The sequence below is a fragment of the Anser anser genome (genome assembly GCF_964211835.1).
Source record: "Anser anser genome assembly, chromosome: 5".
In the NCBI taxonomy this organism is placed as follows: Eukaryota; Metazoa; Chordata; class Aves; order Anseriformes; family Anatidae; genus Anser; species Anser anser.
The window spans coordinates 63,523,589-63,544,018 of record NC_139725.1 but is presented as its reverse complement, the minus strand read 5'-3'; the positions used below and the strand labels follow the sequence as shown (position 1 = coordinate 63,544,018).

The following is a 20,430-nucleotide window of genomic DNA, read 5'->3' as shown; positions in this document are numbered from 1 at the left end:
GTTCCTCAGTCTCCTCTGACACACCATGAAGCCTTTGGCAGGTCTCTCCTCCATAATTCTTAGTTACCTCCACAGCTGTGAGCTCCTGCAGGGTCCATCTCTCACTGCATACAGCACACCAGGGTATCAGCTGGAGTCCTTGGCCCTGGTAGAGGAGGGTGTAATCTTAGGAGGACAGAAATATAAGAAACAATTTAATTCCTTTACTGTATTGCCCCAGGAAAGAATCTTTGCCCTTGATAAGGAGCCAAAATGGAGAAGATGACAACGAAACCCTGCTTCTGGGAGACCAAAAGAGGGCATTGCACGGGAAGAGATCGGGAGAGATCAAACATGGTTCCAAAGACTTGGCCCATGCAGTGGAAAAACATATGTCATATGAAGACGGCACTTGGAAGTACACAGTGCCCCAACCTATAGCAAAAGAGGGAATCCCAACTGTAATGCCTATTTGAGTTGAAAGGCAATTTCTGCTTGAGCACAGATCTACCAATTCTTTTACCACAGAGGCAGTGAGCAAGGCTCCCCTGAGAGGCATCTTGGTGTTAGAGTGGTCAGCTCTGGCTTAGACCAGTCACCAAAGCTTTAGAGAAAGGCAAAAAAACAAACACAGGGGCAGGATTGCACAAGGAGAGGGAGAGGAGCTGTGGTGAGGAAATACTGCCCATCCCCCGCAAGAGCCAGGAAGTTCCAAAGGCTGTAATTAATTTAATGTCCTGTAAATGCTGCATGACAAACATAGGGATCAGCTGTCCTTCTAAATCCGCTTGGAAATTCCGGCAAGTCCAACACCCAACACATCATCCCACAAGCTTTCATTTCTACTTCCAGGGTTGTGCCTACTGGTGTGACACAAGGAGCTCCGGGCTCTTCATACCCTGAGGCTGGTGAGGGGTCCAGTCCCACAACCCTAAGGGTCAAATTCCTTCTGATTCCCATCCCAAATATGTTCATGGCTTCATGGTGGTTGTCCATATTCAGTCCCCAATGAAACAGTGCCTCCACATCTCCCATCTTCTTCTACATTTCCAAAAGAATGGTTCTAGCTCACACTTCGCCTTGCATTTATGTGGCAAAGTATCACCCTACAAAATTACTTTGGCTTTCTCTTTGGCAGTGCTCAGAATTGGCAATATTACCCAACACTGTGTTACCCGCATTTTTCACTAGTACCATATATTTCTTGGGAGTCATGTCCCACAACCAGTCTCCCAGAAATACAAGAATTTTTACTTTAACCTGTTACTCCAGTGATGGTACAAGCCGTTGCAAGTGTAACCCCTGCAGCCGCATCCCTGCTCCTTTTTTATTCAAACTCAATATTAAACTGCTTAGGGTCAGGTTTGGACCATTAGTTCCCCTTGTATAAGAAGACAGTTATTAAATATCTGATTATATACTACATTAGAGCAACACAATCCATCTTTAGCATAACCACATGGGACTTTCCCCATCTCCCACACTGCTGCTCACCCTTGCCTCAAGCTCTTCTCTCAGACCCTCCATAAAAATGAGGTCAGCTAATGGGCATGTAGCAGCTATGAGCATCCTGCCCTCCTTACCTCACTTGTGTGAATTTAGGCACTACTTTTTCTCTTCTCCAGTCCCAGGACAGTGGCCTCCAGTTGACAGATTCATTATTCTTCCTTGCTACTGGAGGTGCAGTTTCATGTGCTGGTTCTTTTAATACCTCCAGTGTTACCCATTCACTTGAACACCAGTTATTACTGAGTTCAGCACGGGGGTAAGCAGGCAAAATTCTCCAGCTTGCATTATACAGGTCACAGTAGATGATCTAATGATCCCTTTGGCCTTAAGGACTACAAATGTTAAAAGCATTATATGGCACATCCTTTAAAAAGCTCGATGTTTTTGGCAGTGTCCCCTTTCTCACTGCGATCTTATCAGCCCTCACAAGCTGAACATTGTTGAAATTTATTGGTTACTTAACATGAACGGGGGACATCAAGAAAGGCTCTGGGGAGTGTTGTGGATGATTCATATGTGGGAAACCATCCTCCCCAAGCAGTACTGAACCATGCTTGTGCAGGATGTGAGAGAGGAGAAGCACCATTCAAAGACACCAGGAGCCAAGCTCAAAATAAACAGAGGGAGCTATATCCCCCATGGTGGGAAATGCACCAGTGCAAATCTTTGCCAAGGGTTATCGTGGGTGTGAAACATTTACCTGGAGTCCTGGTGAGATTCGAGCAATCCAACCAGATCATTAAATAGCTGGGTCACATTTGGCTAGGGAAATCCTCCAAGCTGAGGGCAGTGGGGAAGGCACCATATGCATTTACCCTGTTGTGTCTTTTTCCTGTTGGAAACAGATCCTGGACTGGACAGACCTGGTTCAAGTGTCCGTAGGCTGCTGCTTGAGATGCTGCCTCGTAGATGAGATGGAAACCCAAGGCCTCCTCAACCACATTGCAGCTGAAGGTCCTACACCCTTGTCCACAAGATGAGGGACTGTTCATCTACCAAAGCCAAAATCTGCAGGAGTTCTTCCGAAACTGATGGACTTCCTGTGGCACACCATGTTGGGCAGAGAAGTTGCCCATTGTATAACTTCATTGTTAACACCAGCACAGGGAGTCAGAACACAGAAAGCACTTTCCATGGAGAAAGTCAATAAATGATTTTTATAGGTATATTTTTATTTTGCCAAAGTTAAATCGAGAGAGGAGAGCAGAAAATCATACAGTTTTCATCAAAAGAGGTCTTTTTCAGTATTTGATATTCAAGCGAGTACATTTCAATTTAAACAAATTTTGAAAATAGCTTTTCATTTAGGGAAACAAAAAAGCAAAAAAAAAACAGATTAATAAAAATAGATTAAATGTATTCGGTTTTGGTTTGGTTTGGTTTGGTTTTTTTGTTGTAGTTGGCTTTTTTTGTTTTGGTATGTGTTTTTGTTGTTGTTGTTTTAAACTAGCTCTACTGATCCAATTCCAGGGTGGATAATTATATTCTGACTGATTGTTGTAGGACTGGAGTTCCAGTTGTGTAGAACATTCTTTTTATTGGAAAGCATTATGTGATGCTGGTTTCCATTAAGGAGGCAACTCCAAGAAGACTGCAATGCAGTCTCCACTTTTCTTGCATTGCTGTGCAATTGAAACATTTTCAAAAATCCACTCTCTGATTAACATACAGGAAAATGGTTAGATTTTTTTTTAAATTGATAAAATATTCTAGGAAAGAAAAAGTTTTCTATGTTGGTCACTTGGCAATTTTACCTTGCATAGAGATTTCCCTTAGGACCAAATTTTGAAATCTTTATCACTCCTTTTCACAGGCTTACTTACATCAAAACTGACTTATTTTTTCACTCTTTACTTATTCTAATTTCCATCAATGGGAAAACAAATTGAAGACTCCAAGATTTGGCTCTATAATTTTAAGAATACTGTAAATCAATAGCTATGTAAACATACAAGTGCAGGCTCTTTGTTAAGGGTATGCTTATGAAATGTTTTTTTTAAACCACTCTGCCAAAAAGGATGAGTATATTAAGAGAAAGGTCACAGGTTCTATTTGTTTGTAGTTTTTGATAGTGGAAAAGGAAAAAGAGAGGAAGCCAGTAAAACTTTGATTTTTTTTTGTCATAAAAACAAAATGTATGTTTAAAAGTTTGCTTTCCTCGTTCAAGAGTGAGCCATTTCAAACAGTTTATTTGTGTATTGCAAAGAACTCCACTTTCATTAAAACATCATTCTCGTTAGAGAAATGAAACCCAATTATTTCTAATCATAAGCAGAGTACAGTCCTCTATACTGTGCATTATAGATAAAATCTTAACAAGCAAAAAACAGCTGTGGAGAACCCAATCAAGCACTGCAGTGAGTGCTATTTGCAAAGCTACCTGATAATTTTTATCAATGTTTTTGGAACTTTAAATGTGGTATGACCAATGTAACTCAGATTTCCCCTTCCTAAAACTCAGTGGCACTTTATTGGCTGTGATCAGCACCTTGGGGGAAGCTCAGTGATGTGATTCTGTTGAGAAATGATAACGCTAGAAATGAAAGGAACAACATTAAAAATCTTCACGGCAGGACTTCTGGAGCTGTTAAAAAACCAGAGAGCTTGAAATCACTGCAGATACCACCTCCAGACCCAGGCTTTCATTGCTTTCCGTTGAGCACATGTTGCTCTGTCAACAAAAAGCAGCACAGTGCAGTTGCAGGGCATCCCTTAGGTCCCAGTGAGCAAATGCGCCATTGCATGTCATTATTGGGGTTATTGGGCAGTCAGGTATTAAATGATGTCTCCAGCACTTATAAGGTACAAATCAAAACAGTTCCTCTCCTTCCCTTTGCCCTGACTAGCTATGGTTGAGGTTCCCCCAGACTTATGACCCCACAGTGCCCTTTGAGACGAAGATCAAGAATCAGGTTTGCTGTGCAAGAACTGCCTCCTCAGGCAGCAGGAGAGGAGAGATGGTTCATTTAATGTTCACACCTACACCAGTGCTTGCTGAGAGGGTGTTTGCCACCAGGACTCCCTGAAGGACTCTGGAGGGTTCCCATGGCAGAGGCGCAGTGACCAGATGGGTGCTGCAGTTTCCTCTGTGCTCTCTAAATCCCATGGGTCTACTTCAAAGGAAAAGGTCATTTTCCTTTGCAAGTACCCACTTTTCCATATAGCAACACTGCTGCCCATTGCCAGGTAAAGAAGTCAATCAGCACCAAAAAAAGAGAAGACGACGTTCTCCATTATCTTTCAGCAAACACCACATGATGGAGGCTGCTTGCTCATTCTCACAGTACCCTTGGAGGCCTTTTAGACTGAGCCAAAAGCCTGAGGAGGGCTCAGCAGCATTCCCAGGATAGCAGCAAGCTTTCTTGGGAAGCTCCACGTGCCATGCCCTCCCTCCTCCTGCCCCGTGATCCCTGCTTTCACCCGCTCCAGATGAGCCGCGAGCTGCTCCCCTCCCTGCATGCCCAGCCAGGAAGATGTCACGAGTTTAACAGCATTTGTGCCAGCGGTGGGAGCTTTCAGAGCAGCTTCCCGGCTGCGCTCTCCCGGCTCCAGCACACATCTGCGATCGCCGGAGCATCCCATGGCCCCCATCCGAATCAGGGCCCCTTGGCACCAGGAACGGCGCGGAGGCATGCGAAGACATGGTTTCCTGCCTCGGAGAAATTCCCTCCCCAGAAACAAGAGCCTGCAGAGTAAAACACAGCTGCAAATGGCACTCGGAGCCTCAGGAGGCCAGGCTTTAAGAATAAGCAGGCACCTTGGGCTGGGAAGGTCCGAGTACATTTTTGCAGCTATGTAAACAACAGTAAACTGCTCCTTTTGGCCGGGCTGGAGAATGATGGCATAACAGGAAATTCTGGTGGATGATTTTCTTTTTTGGAAACCACATGAAAGCTAACCAAACTTTCCCAAAACAGATGAAAGATTGTGACCAGGAGCAATCGGAGGATGAAGCAGAAGTTTTAAAGGCAGTTGTAATCCAGTCTAACCCCAGGCCGCGCCAGCAGCTTCCTGAAGGGGAAAACAAGCTACTGCTCTGGGAGATGACCTCTCCACCAGCTTATGTCCCTGTTGGGGTGACACAACCCCAAGTGGGTTACCGGCAGGGAAAGGTGGATGCCTGGAGGTTTACCAGGCTGACGATGGCAGAGCAGGCCCTACCTGCCCTGCCCTGGCTCTATCCAGCCCCTGTGGGATATCTCTGTAGGACCTGAGGGCCTGGGGTTTGGAGAACACATGTGGGTCTTCTTTTATAAGCCAGAGGCTTTTCAAGTGACTCAAACCCGGCCCCCAAAGCATCTGTCAAGGTGAATCAGTCACTAGCTCCATTAACCTTCACCCTGAGCAAAAGCCATCGGTACCTGACCAACCCTGAGCGTGCTGACCGGTTTGCTGGTGGCCCCCAGCGCTCCTCTTGGCCTGGTTAGAGAATCAGCGAGGGGAAATAAAATAAAAATAAAAAATAACTTCTTCCTGCAAAGCCAGTAGTGCCCAGCCAAGAGGCTTCCACACACAAGTGGCTTCTGAAACATGAACCAACCGCAGCGGTCTCAGCTCTTCCCACAGCGCGAGTGCGTGGGCTCGGCTGGAGCGCAGGCCCTGCCTGCTGAACGCCGGCCAGCAGGCAGGGGAGCCCAGCGTTAGGAGGCACGCCGCCTCTTCCAGGCCACTTCCCAGAGCCCCATTGCTTCCTATGGGGTCAGGGTGGGCAGGGAAAGGGAAGGGCTGCCTCTGGGAAGGGAGCAGCCATGGCAGCTGTGAGCGAGGACATCCTCTCCAGCTGCAGAGGCCCGTGGACCCAGGAAGTTTCCGTGGGTCAGGACTTCTCAGGCAGCTCTGCAGTGTTTGTTTGGGTTGGCTTGCAAGCTTCCTGGTGCATGTGTTTACTAGGGCGGACACATCACTGCAGGGCTGGAGATGTGCCTTGGACGTCTCTATCCCAGAGGTAGCTCACCACTAGGAAGTAGGGGTCCCCATGATGCATTCGCATTTCATCAACGTTGATTGCAGTCTTAAACGAATCCAGCCACAACCCTGGAAACTTTCTCTTGAGGAGCTGATACCGTCTCCAAAGTGCAGCATTCAGCAAGCTAAAGTGAATGGTCTAGGCTGGGTTGTAAGACATGAGCTAACTGCCAGCTTCTATTTCCATCTGTGAATGCAATGGAGCCAAAATCAATAAATCATCATCATTGCCACCAAGAATTTGGTTTTATTGGATGATAATATATTTCCTACTGGTGAGACCATGCACCAGCATCTGGAAGAGGAACAAATGACTATTTACATTGCAGAGCAGGGAAGACAGAGGAAAGAAATAAGTAAACATATCACATATGTTATATGGAGATTACTGCGGGGTTAGTCTCCGTTATGACATCTATCTCGGAGGGGAGGGGAAGGTGACTCATAAATGTCCCAATACTAAGTGAATTATTCCATCACTTCACTCCCCTGTATCTCTCGTGTACATGGATCCTTCTCCCCTCCTATGCAAGCACAACACATGGGCCAAACGTGCATTTGCCAGGCCTCCAGATGACAGCAGGGGCTTTTCTGAAGCACAGGGCTATTGCACAGCACCTGGGACCCCCACCACAGGGGCATTATGATGCTAAGGGCATTATAAGGTCCCCTTGAGGAGCCAGGTGGTGTTAGGTGGGGAGGATCCTCTTGCCTTCAGGACTCCCTCATTCTCACCCCACAGAAATGAGATGACCCTGTGGTGTCACTGCAAAGCAGGGGGCTGTGGGGAGGTGCCATGGGAATGGCTTCAGAACCACTGAGTCTGCGGGGAGCTTCTCCGCTCAGCCCTGTGCTCACCACATGCTCCAGGTCTCCAGGAGGAGGTCTCTACCCCTCCTCCTCTGCCAGCCTGAGGTTTCTCCTGCTCTTCTGCTGTCTGCAGGGTCCGTGCTGCCTTCTGCCCCCAAAAGGACAAGCTGGGGGGCACTCAGCAATGAACTATGCCAAAACCGAGCAGTTTCCTGCTGGAATTGAAGGCTGCCTATACTGAAGATTTCCCTGAGACAGGGAATTTTTATTTGACGAAAACTGTCGTTTCAAACAGCTCATTTCAAAAAAGCTCCCTTTTTTTCTATTTTTTTTTCCAGAAAACAGAACATAAATACAATGTACAGCCAATACACTTTCAATGATCAGAATGAACTCTCCACCCCCTTTTAATGCGGTGTTGTCCTCCTCTTCCTAGGGGACACCCCTGTGCTCCCCACACACAGCCCGGGCCCTATGCCCCGAGGGGGGACCGGGAGCAGCATTGAGGGCAGCACTCACGGCTCAGCCCTTGCTGCATCAGTGCCATTTCGGTTCCTGCCTCCCCTGCTTCTGACCATTTGGTCTTGGCCTCCTCGACGGGCTTTCATCACCCAATTAGAAACAGAGCAACCTCCCGCTACTTAGTTATATTTGGCAAGGCGAGCGCACACGCAGAAATAATCTATAGCGCTCTCCCCGGATCAGCACGTGCTTCGGAGGAGAGGTTTGGCAGCCCGGCCCTCCAGCCATGTTCCCCTTCTGCCTCTAACTGCCTCCACTGGTCACTGCTGATCCCATTGGGCTGTTAATGCTGCAGCAAAGCCCGTGCTTGTTCTTCTGGTCGGGGGCTGAACTCGATTCGTCCTGCGGGAGAGCCGCTGTCACCGCATCCCATTGTGCTGCTTGGCTTGGGGCTCCCTGCCCGGACCTCATTGGGTGAAACAGGGGCTGGAAAATGATGCATCTCCCACCACGCAGGGCCCTGGAATGGGGAAGATAAGGAGTGAAGTTGTTTTTCTCTGCAAGTCTCCACTGCTACACATGAAAGATATCCTGAAGGTTGCTGTCCTAGCATTTGGACATCTCAGGTTTCTGCAGAGCTCTTGCAGCTCCATCTGACGCTGTAGGACTTTCTGGGCTGATATGGCTTCCGAGACTTACTTACACCCTGATGGGGACCTGTCCTGATGCAGGAAACCTGCAGCCTTTTCACTGTTAAAACCAGGACATGATGGCATCTGCCCCTCTCCCCAGCAAGGAGACACACACACGGAGGGCCAAGCAGAGCCATCTGAGGGGACAATCCTGCCCCATGCCTGCCCCATGTGAAAATCAGCAGAGAAACCAGCTGGGTTCAGCTCCAGCTTCCTCCAGCGCCTGGGAAGAGTGTTGGGCCACGTTTGTCCCCAAAGGTGCAGTCTCTGGGGGCTGTCACCCACCTGGATGCTGGAAAGCTGCCAGTCGGCTGCATCTCCCGTGTCCCTGGGACAGAGGGGGACATGGCCATGCAGTGACAAGGAGACCAAAGCCACTTCAGGGCCCCTCTCCAGGTCCCACACTCCCACATCACCCCATCACCACACTGCCACGTCCCGTCACACTGCCAAGCGCTCAGAGGCCCAGAAGTTGCATCTAAAAAAGACTTTTGTGGCCTGGCATTGGGGAATTAAACTCACTCCCTGGTTCAGAGCAGGGACACGAGCTCCGCGTGTTTATAAGGTGACAAGCAAAGTGTCCTCACCACCAAGGGGACACTGTGGGCTCAGCAAGAACAGGCTGCCAGGGAGTCACATGAGGGCGAAACTGCGCGTCTGGTTTAGTTTAGTTTGTATGGTTACACCGCAATGCCGCTGCCCCTTTCGCTGGAGAGGGATAAGGAGAGCCCTGACGTCTGCCCAGAACCAGGCTGGACTTCCCCCTGGTGCAACACCACCCTGATGGTTTAAATCCAAAATATGGTGCAAAGCAGTGGGGGCAGGCACAGGCTCCATGGCCACATCAGGCACCCGGCTGAGCGCGCTGGTTTGTGTTGCTCTGATCACTGGGGAAAAGGAAAATCCTGCGGCAGCAGCAATTATAGAAGCTTCCAGAGAAGGGAGAACACAAGGCTCCAGGGACCGTTTTAGCCTGAAGGACTGCAAGAAGGCAAGCAGTAAAAAAGCAGACCTGGGAATGACTCTTATTAGGTTGAAGCAGGTCCTGTGGAGCGGACCAGCTGCAACACCTGATGGCAGACATGTATCCAGCACCACACGTGCCTTGGGAGTAACCAAGAGCCCCTCTTGGAGGGATTTTTGGAACTCGGGTACAACACTCTGCCTAAATCTGGTTTTAGGCACTTTTCCAGACCTCATTCCCAAAGCAAATGGGACTTAGGAAGTTGTGTGCAGGTGTATATACTTGATATCTATCTACTGCAGGTAAATTTTAACCTCTTGATGATTTCAGTCCAATTTGGCAGATGGGCAACACCCTCAAAGAGAACGCACTGTCTGTAAGTTTTGTGGAAATGGCTGGAGGACAGAGACTTATTTCTGGCCTTGGTAAGGGAAAGGCTCAGCCCTTAGGAGACACCAGAGAGTCCACACTGCCGCTGCCCAGGGCTGTCGGGCTCTGCCGACTCCTCCCCTTCAGACCAACCTGATAGTGACAGAAACCAGGGAGCAGACACATGGAGGGAACGGCAGCATTGCATGTTAATGAAGTTTGGTAATAATAATTGTTTTATTTATAAGTGCCCCCACCCCTGCTGAATCTCTCAGGGCGCTGCACAACAACCACAAAAACAATTGCTCATTAATTAAAACCACACTGACCTCCCCAAGATTGCAAACAGATGGATAAACACATCATATGATATAATATCTCAGGAACTGAGCATGGGAAGGGGCCACCTGTGCCAGCCAGCCCGGGCGGGCAGGGCTTTATCCCTTGCCTCCCCGCACCCTGGCTTCACAGCTCCCTCCAGCGCACCAGCAAGCACCAGGAGCTCCGTACCACTGGCTGTAGCTTGTCCCCAGAGAAAAAGCAGGAGGGCATTACTCATGCTCTAAAGCCCTGTAACAGCCTGGAAATGCCCAGATGATGTTGGAAGTAGAGTACTCCTTCCTTCATGTATGCTTATGATAGAGCAAGGGCAGCTAGAGAGAAAATAAGTGAACTTAATCTTTTCCCAGCCCTTCAGCACTGCACGTGTTTTCCATCTGAGCATCTCCAGCCCATTGAGAGCACAGCAATTTACCTACAGATCACCTCCACTAAACAAGGAAAGCACCATTCATCCATCCACCCCAATAAATCGGGGAGCTGGGCTGAGCTATCTGGGCTCAGTTTTTCGAGATTTAATCAAAGAGGCAAGAGTGGTGTAAGAAAAGTGACTTTAATAAATCCATCACCCTGATGCCCATGGGCTTAACTTCTCCGCCTGAAGCCCGGCACCTGGGCTGCACCAGGGAGGAACCGAGCTTTCCCCCTGCCTTTCTCCACCGCACCTTTTACTCACTGCAGACCTTATTTGCGAAAATGTTCCCGCAGCCGTGCCCCGGGGACCTGCGAGTGGCTGCCAATGTTTTCGGAAAGGTGAGGACGGGCTGAGCCGGCGCTCCTGACTCACGGAGGCAGCTGGCGGCTCTCCCCGGCCAGCTGGAGGGTGGGAACGGCTCGCCGAAGGACGGGGACGCAGGGTGTGGGCTGAGCAGCGCCCGGGGAGCTGCAGCATCTGGGGAGGAGGCTGCGGGGGCCGCCGGCTCGTCCTCGCAGCCCCAGGCACAGAGAGGTGGCAGGTGCCAACCATGCGTCCTGGGGACGGTTCTGCGTAGATTTAGACCTTTGCCTCTCTACAGTCCACTCGCCCCCTTCCCACTCTTTTAAGGTTCAGGTTAGCGTGTGTTATTTGGGAAATGAACTTAGCAAGGGTCTGGGAGAGAGGCTGTATGTGCCGCCTTGGGCAGCAGTGTGTCAAAACCTTGGGTTAAAAACCTGGAAGGGCCCTGGGGATTTGTCTGCAGGGGGAATGGTTCATTTGCCTGACTAACGTCCTCCCAGGATGGTTTGGAAATGGAAAGGACAGGTGTGCTGCCCTTTGCCATCTCACGGAGCCACCTTGTCCCCATCACTTGTCACCCCAGCCCTGCACACCCCAACTGCCCCCAGGCAGAGCTCACAATGTTAGGGACAGTATTCAGGATGCTCCACGCTGAGCAGCACCTCTCACCTGGCAGCAGTGACACCTGGGACATTCTTCATCTAGAAAAACTCCTGTTAATGGGATTGACCTTGTTTTCATCTATATTCATGGGGGAACGAACAGCGTGCTTTGCCCAGGATGAAGGACTTTTCTTCTGTCAAGCATAAGTGTCACTGCTCATGAAGTCTGCCCCGTTATGTCACATTGTCACCAAACCCAAGCTGTCCCCCTCGGACTGAGACAGAGCACTGAATCCTAAGACAATCCAAAGATTCTTACTCCACATCCAGGTGTATCTCTGAGGCCAGGAGGAAGATGCCCCATGCTCTGCAGGGCAGCACAGCTCTGGGCACCCAGCTTGCTCCCCAGCACCGTGCCCTCCTCTCCACAGGCTGGGAGAAGGACCCAATGTCCCCAGCCCCAGCTAGAGCCTGGGGGACCTGGGCGGTGGGAGGGCTGAGACAAGTTACACAAGCCACCACACAGCCCAACAGGGAGGCCGCTGGAGCTGCCAGGGAAATGTGCCGAAATAGCAGAGGTCAGAGTCTGGCCCTGGGTTATTAATTCTTTTTCCTCCGATGACATACACAGCGCTGTGTGGCCACAGCACAGCTGGGGAGCTGCTGTCTTATCAGCTCTCGCTCCTGGAAGGCTTCTCCAGCCCTTCTCCTCAAAGGCTGACTTTCTGACCCAACGCAAAGCTCCATGCAACCGCTGAGGAGCCCGTGGCCTATCTCAGGGCTGGATTTGTCGCCTCAGGAAATTACTGTGGGCCCTGACTGATCTCCAGTGGACCCATCCAAAAAAGAATAATACAGCTTTTCTGCAGACAACTCTATCTTTGCTACATACCAATCCCATGACAAACCAGTTGGCACACGAATGCAAGCACGAAAGCAATTTGGCTTCCCTCCTTCTTATGTTGACAGCTTTAAAGCCGCTCTCTTTAAACTCACCTCCCGTAGGTGGTTCGGCAGCAGAGCCAAAGGCTGTGATTACACTTCCAGAATGTTTGTTAGCTGCAGGTCCCCAGGCACCGAGTTCTGGAAAATATTTTTCAAGCAATGTCCTCAGGGTCAGAGGCAGGTTCTCTGGCTTGTTCCTGGCTGACTTCACACTGGGGTATGCGCGCTGCAGCCAATGTGTTTTTTAGGACTCACAGGCAGACAGGCAGATCTGATAGTCTCTCCGGGTTGCCGTCCGCTTAGATCTCGCCCTGCACCCAGCAGCGTTTGACCCTTCAGGCGACGGTGTGGTGGGATCTGCTGCCCACACCACATCTGAGCACAAAGCCGTTGGTGAAGCTCTCTGGGCCCATCAGATAAGGCAGATGCGTCTTTCTGAATTTTAGTACTAAGAAAGCACTGGTCTGACCCTTTCTGGCTGGCAATTGCACTGCATGGTGCAGGAGCAGTCGACCAAGAGTCACGGCATTGCCAGTGATGAGAAAAGGACTTGAAAAGTATAGGAAGGTTAACAGAGGGGAACTGTAATTGAAGTGAGTGAGAAAGGGGGTGAAACACCCTTCTGGTACCCCTCTGGTAGCCCATCAGCACAGAGTTTGTGAACTGGTCCAGGTCACCCATCTCATACAAAAAAATCCCCACCAAAACAGAGCTTCCAGCCATGACCCCATCCTGGATTGCACAGGTTTGCTTCAGCTAGATGCAAACACCTGCTAAAGCAATTGGGACCTCAGCCTCCTGCCATTTTCGGTCCTATCATCAGCACGCAGAGCACAGCCTCCCCTGCAGGAGGACACAGCTGCTCCTGGGTGAGACGGAGGGTTGTGATGGGGAACCCAGCTCAGGCGCAATAAGGCTGCCAAGGGTTGGCTCATCCTCCTGATGGAGTTGGGTATTTGTGCAACTTCAGGGCTTCCTTATATTCCTGCCACTGAAGTTAAAGCTAAAGTGAAAGCTGTCCTTTAGAGATGAAACCTTGTGATCCCACTGGAGGGGGGAAAAAAAAAAAAAAAAGGGAAAGAAAGAAAAAGGGTAATTGTTTTCCTTAGAACCTTAGAAAGTAGGCAAAGAGGTGAGGACACAGCAGAGTAGGAAGCAGACAAGCAGTGGCAGGGGTCCGTGGCTCCTGTTCCTGTAGGGACAAGGGGCTGCTCCATGACATTTAAAGGTGGCACACTCAAAACCAATAAAAAGAAACACTTTTCCGCTTTTCTACCCAGTGTGTGCAGCTAAACTGTTGAATTGCCGGCCTTGAAACTAAACAGCGTCTCATTTTACATACACCACCCAACAAGTCTCAGCGCTACCTCCCAAGTCTTAAGTCATATCACTGGTGACGCTGGAGAGGGGAATGAGAAAAAGGAAACAGGCTGACATATCCGACCCGCTGAAATCACAGTCAAGAATGGCTTAGCCAATTTAAGGCAGAACAGCTCTGCCAGCAGCACATCATTTTGGCTGTGCTGCCACAAGACCACTGCACCTTTATGAAATGTGGCTGACAGGGGTCCACCTGCTCCTCGCCATGGGTACTGGGCCGGACACTGGCCAAAAGAGCATCCTTGCCATCTGGGTCACTGCAGTTCCAAAATTAGTGCAAGGAGTCTAACATAAAGGGGACTATCCGGTGGGATAAAAGAAGGTCACACAGTTGCAGCTATTTGGGATCAGGTCTCTAGGTCTGTCCTTTGTAATACTGAGGCCCATGTACAGAAAAACCCTGCATCACATTTCTCTCCTTTTCCAGTTCTTACACAAATGAAATACAGATTTTTTTTTATACTGTTTTATTTGGTCATTTCTGTCCATGTTGTTGTGCAAAGAGGAGCAGAAACTTCTCAGCAAAAATAGTATTTCATTGGGCCACAATGGCATAGCGAAACATATATTCTTCATTTTGCTCTCTGATCTTAGAAAAAAAAAAAATCAAGTCCCTGGCCATATCTATTAAAGTCCTGGCATTGTTTTCTCTACAATATAAGCTCTGAGTAGAACCTGCGCACTGACATGTCACAGGCAGTGCCGGAGCACAAGGGAAATGGTTGTAAATGGGAAAGTTATTGAGACTGTAATTAGACTGCCCAAAGCTAGAGGCAGAGGAGACCCCTGCCAGAAAGGTGGCCTTCCTGCCCCGGAGGCACTGATCCTAACCCCACCGGCCGCACGCTGCTGCTTCACCTCCTCCGGTTATCCAGTAATTGCAAGGGAGGGGGAGAGGAGGGGAGCTCCCAAAAGCCTTGGGCACCGCGGGCTGCTCCCTGCACATGCTCGCATACCTCGCCTGTGTGATTGACACAAGCACACACACAGAGAAGATGATTTATAAGCAACCTGTGGTCTTCCAAAGACAGCAAACTGCAGCGCCGTGCGGTATGCCGTACCCTCTTTATTCCCTCCTCACTTATTTTCTGCTCGTGTGTTTATTGAACGAAGCAGCTCCACAAAGTGCTTGGGCTTTTATCTGCTGTGTCAGGGGATGCAGCAATCTGGTAGCATGTAGCAGCCTGGAGTCCTCCGTCTCCATCCCGCAGGCCACCAGTGCATGAAAAATACCTTCCGGCTCTCCAGAAGCCACACGAGTGCTTCCCCGTTACTGTAAGTCACGTTCAGAAGTTTTGCCTCCACAAACTTCCCTCTGGAGTCCTTTTCTTAAACACGGATTGCCTGTAATATTCTTGACGTTTATTCATTGCATCTCTAATAACTATTAGTATTCAAGAGGTCACATTAAGAGCCTGGTGGGCTTCCAGCCGCTATTACCCTGCTTTGTTTTATTTAGTTGTCAAAGAGCTGGTCTAGGGGGTTATGTTTGTTCTGCTGAAATAAAGCTTTATGGCATGTTTCAGGGCTGACATTATGACACTAGTAGGCCAGACAATCTGTCGTTGGAAAGAATTTCTGCAAATCCCCAAAGTTTTTCTGCATTTCTATGCTGTCATCTAAAAAGCAGCATCTGCTCTGCAAGGCTGCCAGAAGAAGGTCATATTTTTATTTTTACCAATAAAAGGAAAGGACGAGCCTGCGGTTCAGGCACTGGACGAGCCTTCAGGCAGCCCAGGGTTCACTTCCCGACTCGGCCACGAGCTCCCTGTGTGACTCTGGGCCACGGGCCCAGCTGGGGTCGGGTACCTTTCCCCATTTAGAAAGCAAGCGAGTGCCTTCCTTCCACCCTTCTGAGTCACGTCCCTTTCTGGCGCGAGGCTGGACAGGAGTTGTCGTACTCTGTGCATACGTAGACCAGGAGGGTGATGTGCTCAGGCATCACAGCACTGCCAGTTCCCACATTTCACCCAGCTCTCACCTTGCCTGCTCCCTCTGGCCCCTCCGCACCTACCCCTACCTGCTCCCAAGACGCAGCATTTATTTATTTATTATTATTATTTTTCAGTGTTTACCTTCCTCCTAAATGAGGTTGTTCCTCGTGGTTTGGCCTAGCCACAGCTCTGAATATAAACAGCTCACATTAAAAACATTTCTAAGGGAAGGTTATTTCCATGCCATCTTTGCTAATGGCATCTCCGTTGGAAACTGTCAGTTGAATGCTGTTTGACACATCCCTGGCTGTCACACGCAGAGGAGAGCCAGAAAACGAGAACCTTCTTTCCAAAGGAGATGAGATTTCAATGGAAGTGTCAGTTTTTAACTTAAGTCTTCTCAAATATTACATTCACAAAAAAGAATTCACCAACAGCTGCACTTCTAAGAGACCAAGGGACTGATTACATCTGTCATGCGGATAATGTATTGCCCTTTGAATGATAGGTGTGTACCCGAACTTGCAACATGTCTATGACCAAGGAACTGACTTCAAAGGTGGTGGTGGGTGGCAGTGGCGGTGGTGGGCTGGGCTGGAGGCAGGGGAGAGGCTGGGGTGTACGCCACCTCAGGTGTTTTCAATAAATCTCATGTACTTCACACAAAGATGCTTTAAAGCCCTTTGACAGCTTCAGCATTTTAACACCTATTTTCAATTATGCAATAGCCACTATTTGTAAACAGGTTAAGAAAATGATATAAGTGAGTTGCATTCATATTTTAAACAGAAAGCGCAGCACTTCAAATGCAAATAGGAGACATCCTGTCTACAAGGACATTTAGCCAATTGCTTGATGCATGTGGTTTCAAAGATGGTTGACTTCTATCCAAAAGACACAGATGGGATGACTTAGACACAAACAGCTTTTAATTTACCACTTATGTTGCGTCTTTACTTTACCTGCTGCTATTAAAGCAATAAGGGCGCAAACACAGACCTAGAAAGAGCATTCCTGGCTAGAGCCCCTGGTTAGAGCTGCGCAGAAGCTGTCCTTGAGATGGCCCTTCTGCACTGAAATACCTTCTGAAGTGTCAAAAAAAAAAAAGAAGAAAAAAACACAGAAGGCAAACTGAGTACAGCAGGTCCCCTATGCAATGGGCAATCCCTCATCTAATTTAAAACAGGTCAAAGGTTTGATATGCTAGTATCTGGGGACAGAGCTGTAGATGGAATACTCTTCAGGATTCAGTGGGATATCCTTCTTCTGCTGTGTTCCCTCAAAACAATGGCACAGCTGTCTTGCAAAACATATTAAGAAATGTGGTGAAGTTTCATATTATATAAGAATTAAAGCAGATGGGTCATTCCTACTCAAGATATCCAGGTACTCTGCGAGGTGATCCAAAGTCTGCTCAGCTCCACAGAAAGGAGACTTTCAGAAACCTCTGTGAGTTCAGGATCAGGCCCAGCAGACATCTACTGGAAAGGGCAAAGAGAGAGATGGTTTAATCAGTTACACTAAAGCAGACAAAACAGACAAAATAAAATGTATGAGTGACCAGTCCACATGTCTACAAGGGACATCAGTTTCTGTGGACCTCTGTGCCTCAGGGACATGAAATAATTGTGATTCTCGTGTGCCAAAAAAGCCCTGTGTAAATATTGCTCATTGCTAAACAAAACAAAAGGTTGTTTGACCAAATCAGATGTGACAAAATGAAAAGAACACCACAAGGAAGTAAACATGTGAAGTCCACATTTTCTGAGGGACTCTGAATAATGCTCTAAATGAATATTTTGGAGCTTGGTTTGGTGCAGGTGCTAGGAAGTTTTATGCTCGGAATGCCTGGAATATTTTCTCCACTATGGGGAAATTAATAAATACTAGTGTGCTCGAGTCTTTTGTGCCAATACTAACCATTAACTTTTGGCTTTGAGCCACAGCTGTCTACTTTGCAGTGGATTCTGCCACCAAAGGAAAGGTCATTACAAGCCTGTACTTTCTTCTCATTACTATGTTCCAAAATAATTAACAGAAGTTGTTCAGCAGATGGTTCCCTTTCTGTCAGCAAGTACCTAGAGTTTAATGGGTTATGCTGGATTCCTAGCCGTGAGTGGGTGAGGCTGGAAGGAAAATTAAAATGTACAGTCTTTGATCCACCCACTTGTAATTAGTTCTTAGGGTTTTACATAATAGAAAATATAAAGGAGGTGGGAGAAGGGAAATGAAATCATTATAAACCAAGAGATCAGCAGCAGCCATGTAAAGCTGTGATTACGTTATCCAACGTATCTCATCGCTGCACAAGCATGGAGTTGTAATTCTTTCAGCTGGGGATTTGAAGATTTACTAATTGTGTGTGTTTCAGTGTCCTAGCCTGGAGATTCAGCAGGAAACCACAAAAAAAATAGGAGATGCCTGTGTTTGTAAACCGAAAACGATGATCCCTTCGTGCCCTTGCAGCAGCCGGAGGCCCAACCAAGAGAGGATGAGCAAGCAGCCAAGCTCTTTGCTGCAATCGGAGAGAAAAAGTACCCTTGCCCCGGGAGTTTACATTGTCAGCAAACAAAGCCTGGTCAGGAACTGGGACTGCTAACTTCATTTACAGAAGGAAAACCAAAAGTCACATCAAGAACTTAAAGGCTGTCAAGAGACAAAAAGCCTGAAATGGTTTCTGTCCCACTGAAAGCACTGGATTTAGGCAGCTGCACATTTTCACCCCACTCCATCCGTCTCACCTGAGCTCACCTGTGTGCCCAGACCCTTTGCTTCGAGGGGAAGAGGGTCCCAGTCACCCTGCAGAGATTCCCTCCTCCAGAAGGGAGACCCTGAGCGAGACATCACACTGATGGAAACACACCAGTTTCCATGGAAAAATATTAAGAATCAACCCAACCTAATTGCTACTATTGGCATTTCTTCTATTATTAGCTCCACTGTCATGGGGTATAGGAGAATTCAATGTGACAGGCCATTGCCCAGCCTCTGTGCATTTATTTTTTTTTCTTGGCATTATGGCAAGAAACTTTAAAGGAGAGTTTTGGTTACTTTCTCCAATCATGGGGGAGACACAAAATCCAGCACAGTGAAAGCAAACATCAGGACCTCTGCTAAGCCTCTTTTTAGTACTGAACGGAAAGTGGCAAGAGACATGAGAACAGGACAGGAGACAAAAAGGACTGACACAAATGAGATAAGGAACCACCTAGTAAGTGCTCTGGTGGCATGAAATGGTGAAGAGTTTTCTGGAGGCCAGCAGCACGACTAAGTCACTGTTGCAAAAGGCAGAGATGGCATTGCAGTAACTGGGGTGCAAGATGAGGTAAGCTTGAACAAAGTTGTAGCTTCACCAATGGACAGAAAAAAAAAAGGAAAAAAAGAGAAGAGAAGAGAAGAGAAGAGAAGAGAAGAGAAGAGAAGAGAAGAGAAAAGAAAAGAAAGAGAAAAGAAAAGAAAAAAAGAAAAGAAAAGAAAAGAAAAGAAAAGAAAAGAAAAGAAAAGAAAAGAAAAGAAAAGAAAAGAAAAGAAAAGAAAAGAAAAGAAAAGAAAAGAAAAGAAAAGAAAAGAAAAGAAAAGAAAAGAAAAGAAAAGAAAAGAAAAGAAAAGAAAAGAAAAGAAAAGAAAAGAAAAGAAAAGAAAAGAAAAGAAAAGAAAAGAAAAGAAAAGAAAAGAAAAGAAAAGAAAAGAAAAGAAAAGAAAAGAAAAGAAAAGAAAAGAAAAGAAAAGAAAAGAAAAGAAAAGAAAAGAAAAGAAAAGAAAAGAAAAGAAAAGAAAAGAAAAGAAAAGAAAAGAAAAGAAAAGAAAAGAAAAGAAAAGAAAAGAAAAGAAAAGAAAAGAAAAGAAAAGAAAAGAAAAGAAAAGAAAAGAAAAGAAAAGAAAAGAAAAGAAAAGAAAAGAAAAGAAAAGAAAAGAAAAGAAAAGAAAAGAAAAGAAAAGAAAAGAAAAGAAAAGAAAAGAAAAGAAAAGAAAAGAAAAGAAAAGAAAAGAAAAGAAAAGAAAAGAAAAGAAAAGAAAAGAAAAGAAAAGAAAAGAAAAGAAAAGAAAAGAAAAGAAAAGAAAAGAAAAGAAAAGAAAAGAAAAGAAGACATCTTATAGGTGTGCTGAATAAACCAGCTCTAAGTGATAGCTGTAGGTACAAGGAGAGCTCATAGGTACAAGCAGAGATCATAGGTACTGATGCTCTGAAGCTGCAACATGAGCAACAAACACAGTGTGAGGTGATGAGACGAGAGATGAGAAGCACTGCTGCAAGGAAAGGGTGGCACACAGAGTCAGGAGAGGACAGAGGCACAAGACACCACCGTGGGCAACGCTGAAAGAGGAGGATGTGTGGGCTGTGGTGATGTATCAAGAGATTGGTGGGTTCAGAGCAGGATTTTTAGAGGATTTGACAACACAGTCTTTGGCCAAGGCTCAGCTTGACTCCCAGCGATGGCCAGTGAATGAGACCAGCAGTGAGCTATGCTAAAAAAGCTATGTTTTTAAAGGTGTGAGTCATCTCACACTGACTCCAGTGTGACCATGCAAAGACTACATAGCTGCTCAAATGCCAGTGATGGGACCAAGTTTTGCAGAGAATCAGGGAAATCCAGAGGGACATTTGGGATCTTTGCACTGAGGACCTAATTAGCTAATGAGCATGTTTTTGGCATTGTTCTCTGTAGCTACAATTTGAAGACAATTCTCATTTTTTTTGTTTCTGGGAGAAAAAAAAAATGTCCTTTGGGGAGTTGTGGTATTGGTAAAAAATTACAAGAAT

At 47.2% G+C, this 20,430-nt stretch overlaps 1 long non-coding RNA gene across 1 annotated transcript; it reads right to left on the bottom strand.

Annotated features, from left to right (window-relative positions):
* Positions 1-6,677: 6,677 nt before the first annotated feature.
* On the bottom strand, positions 6,678-12,726 carry LOC310900409. The gene is made up of 2 exons (XR_014585109.1): positions 12,406-12,726; positions 6,678-8,245 (listed from the first exon to the last, which is right to left on the bottom strand). It is a non-coding gene; the product is annotated as an uncharacterized lncRNA (long non-coding RNA).
* Between the last annotated feature and the right edge of the window lie 7,704 nt (positions 12,727-20,430).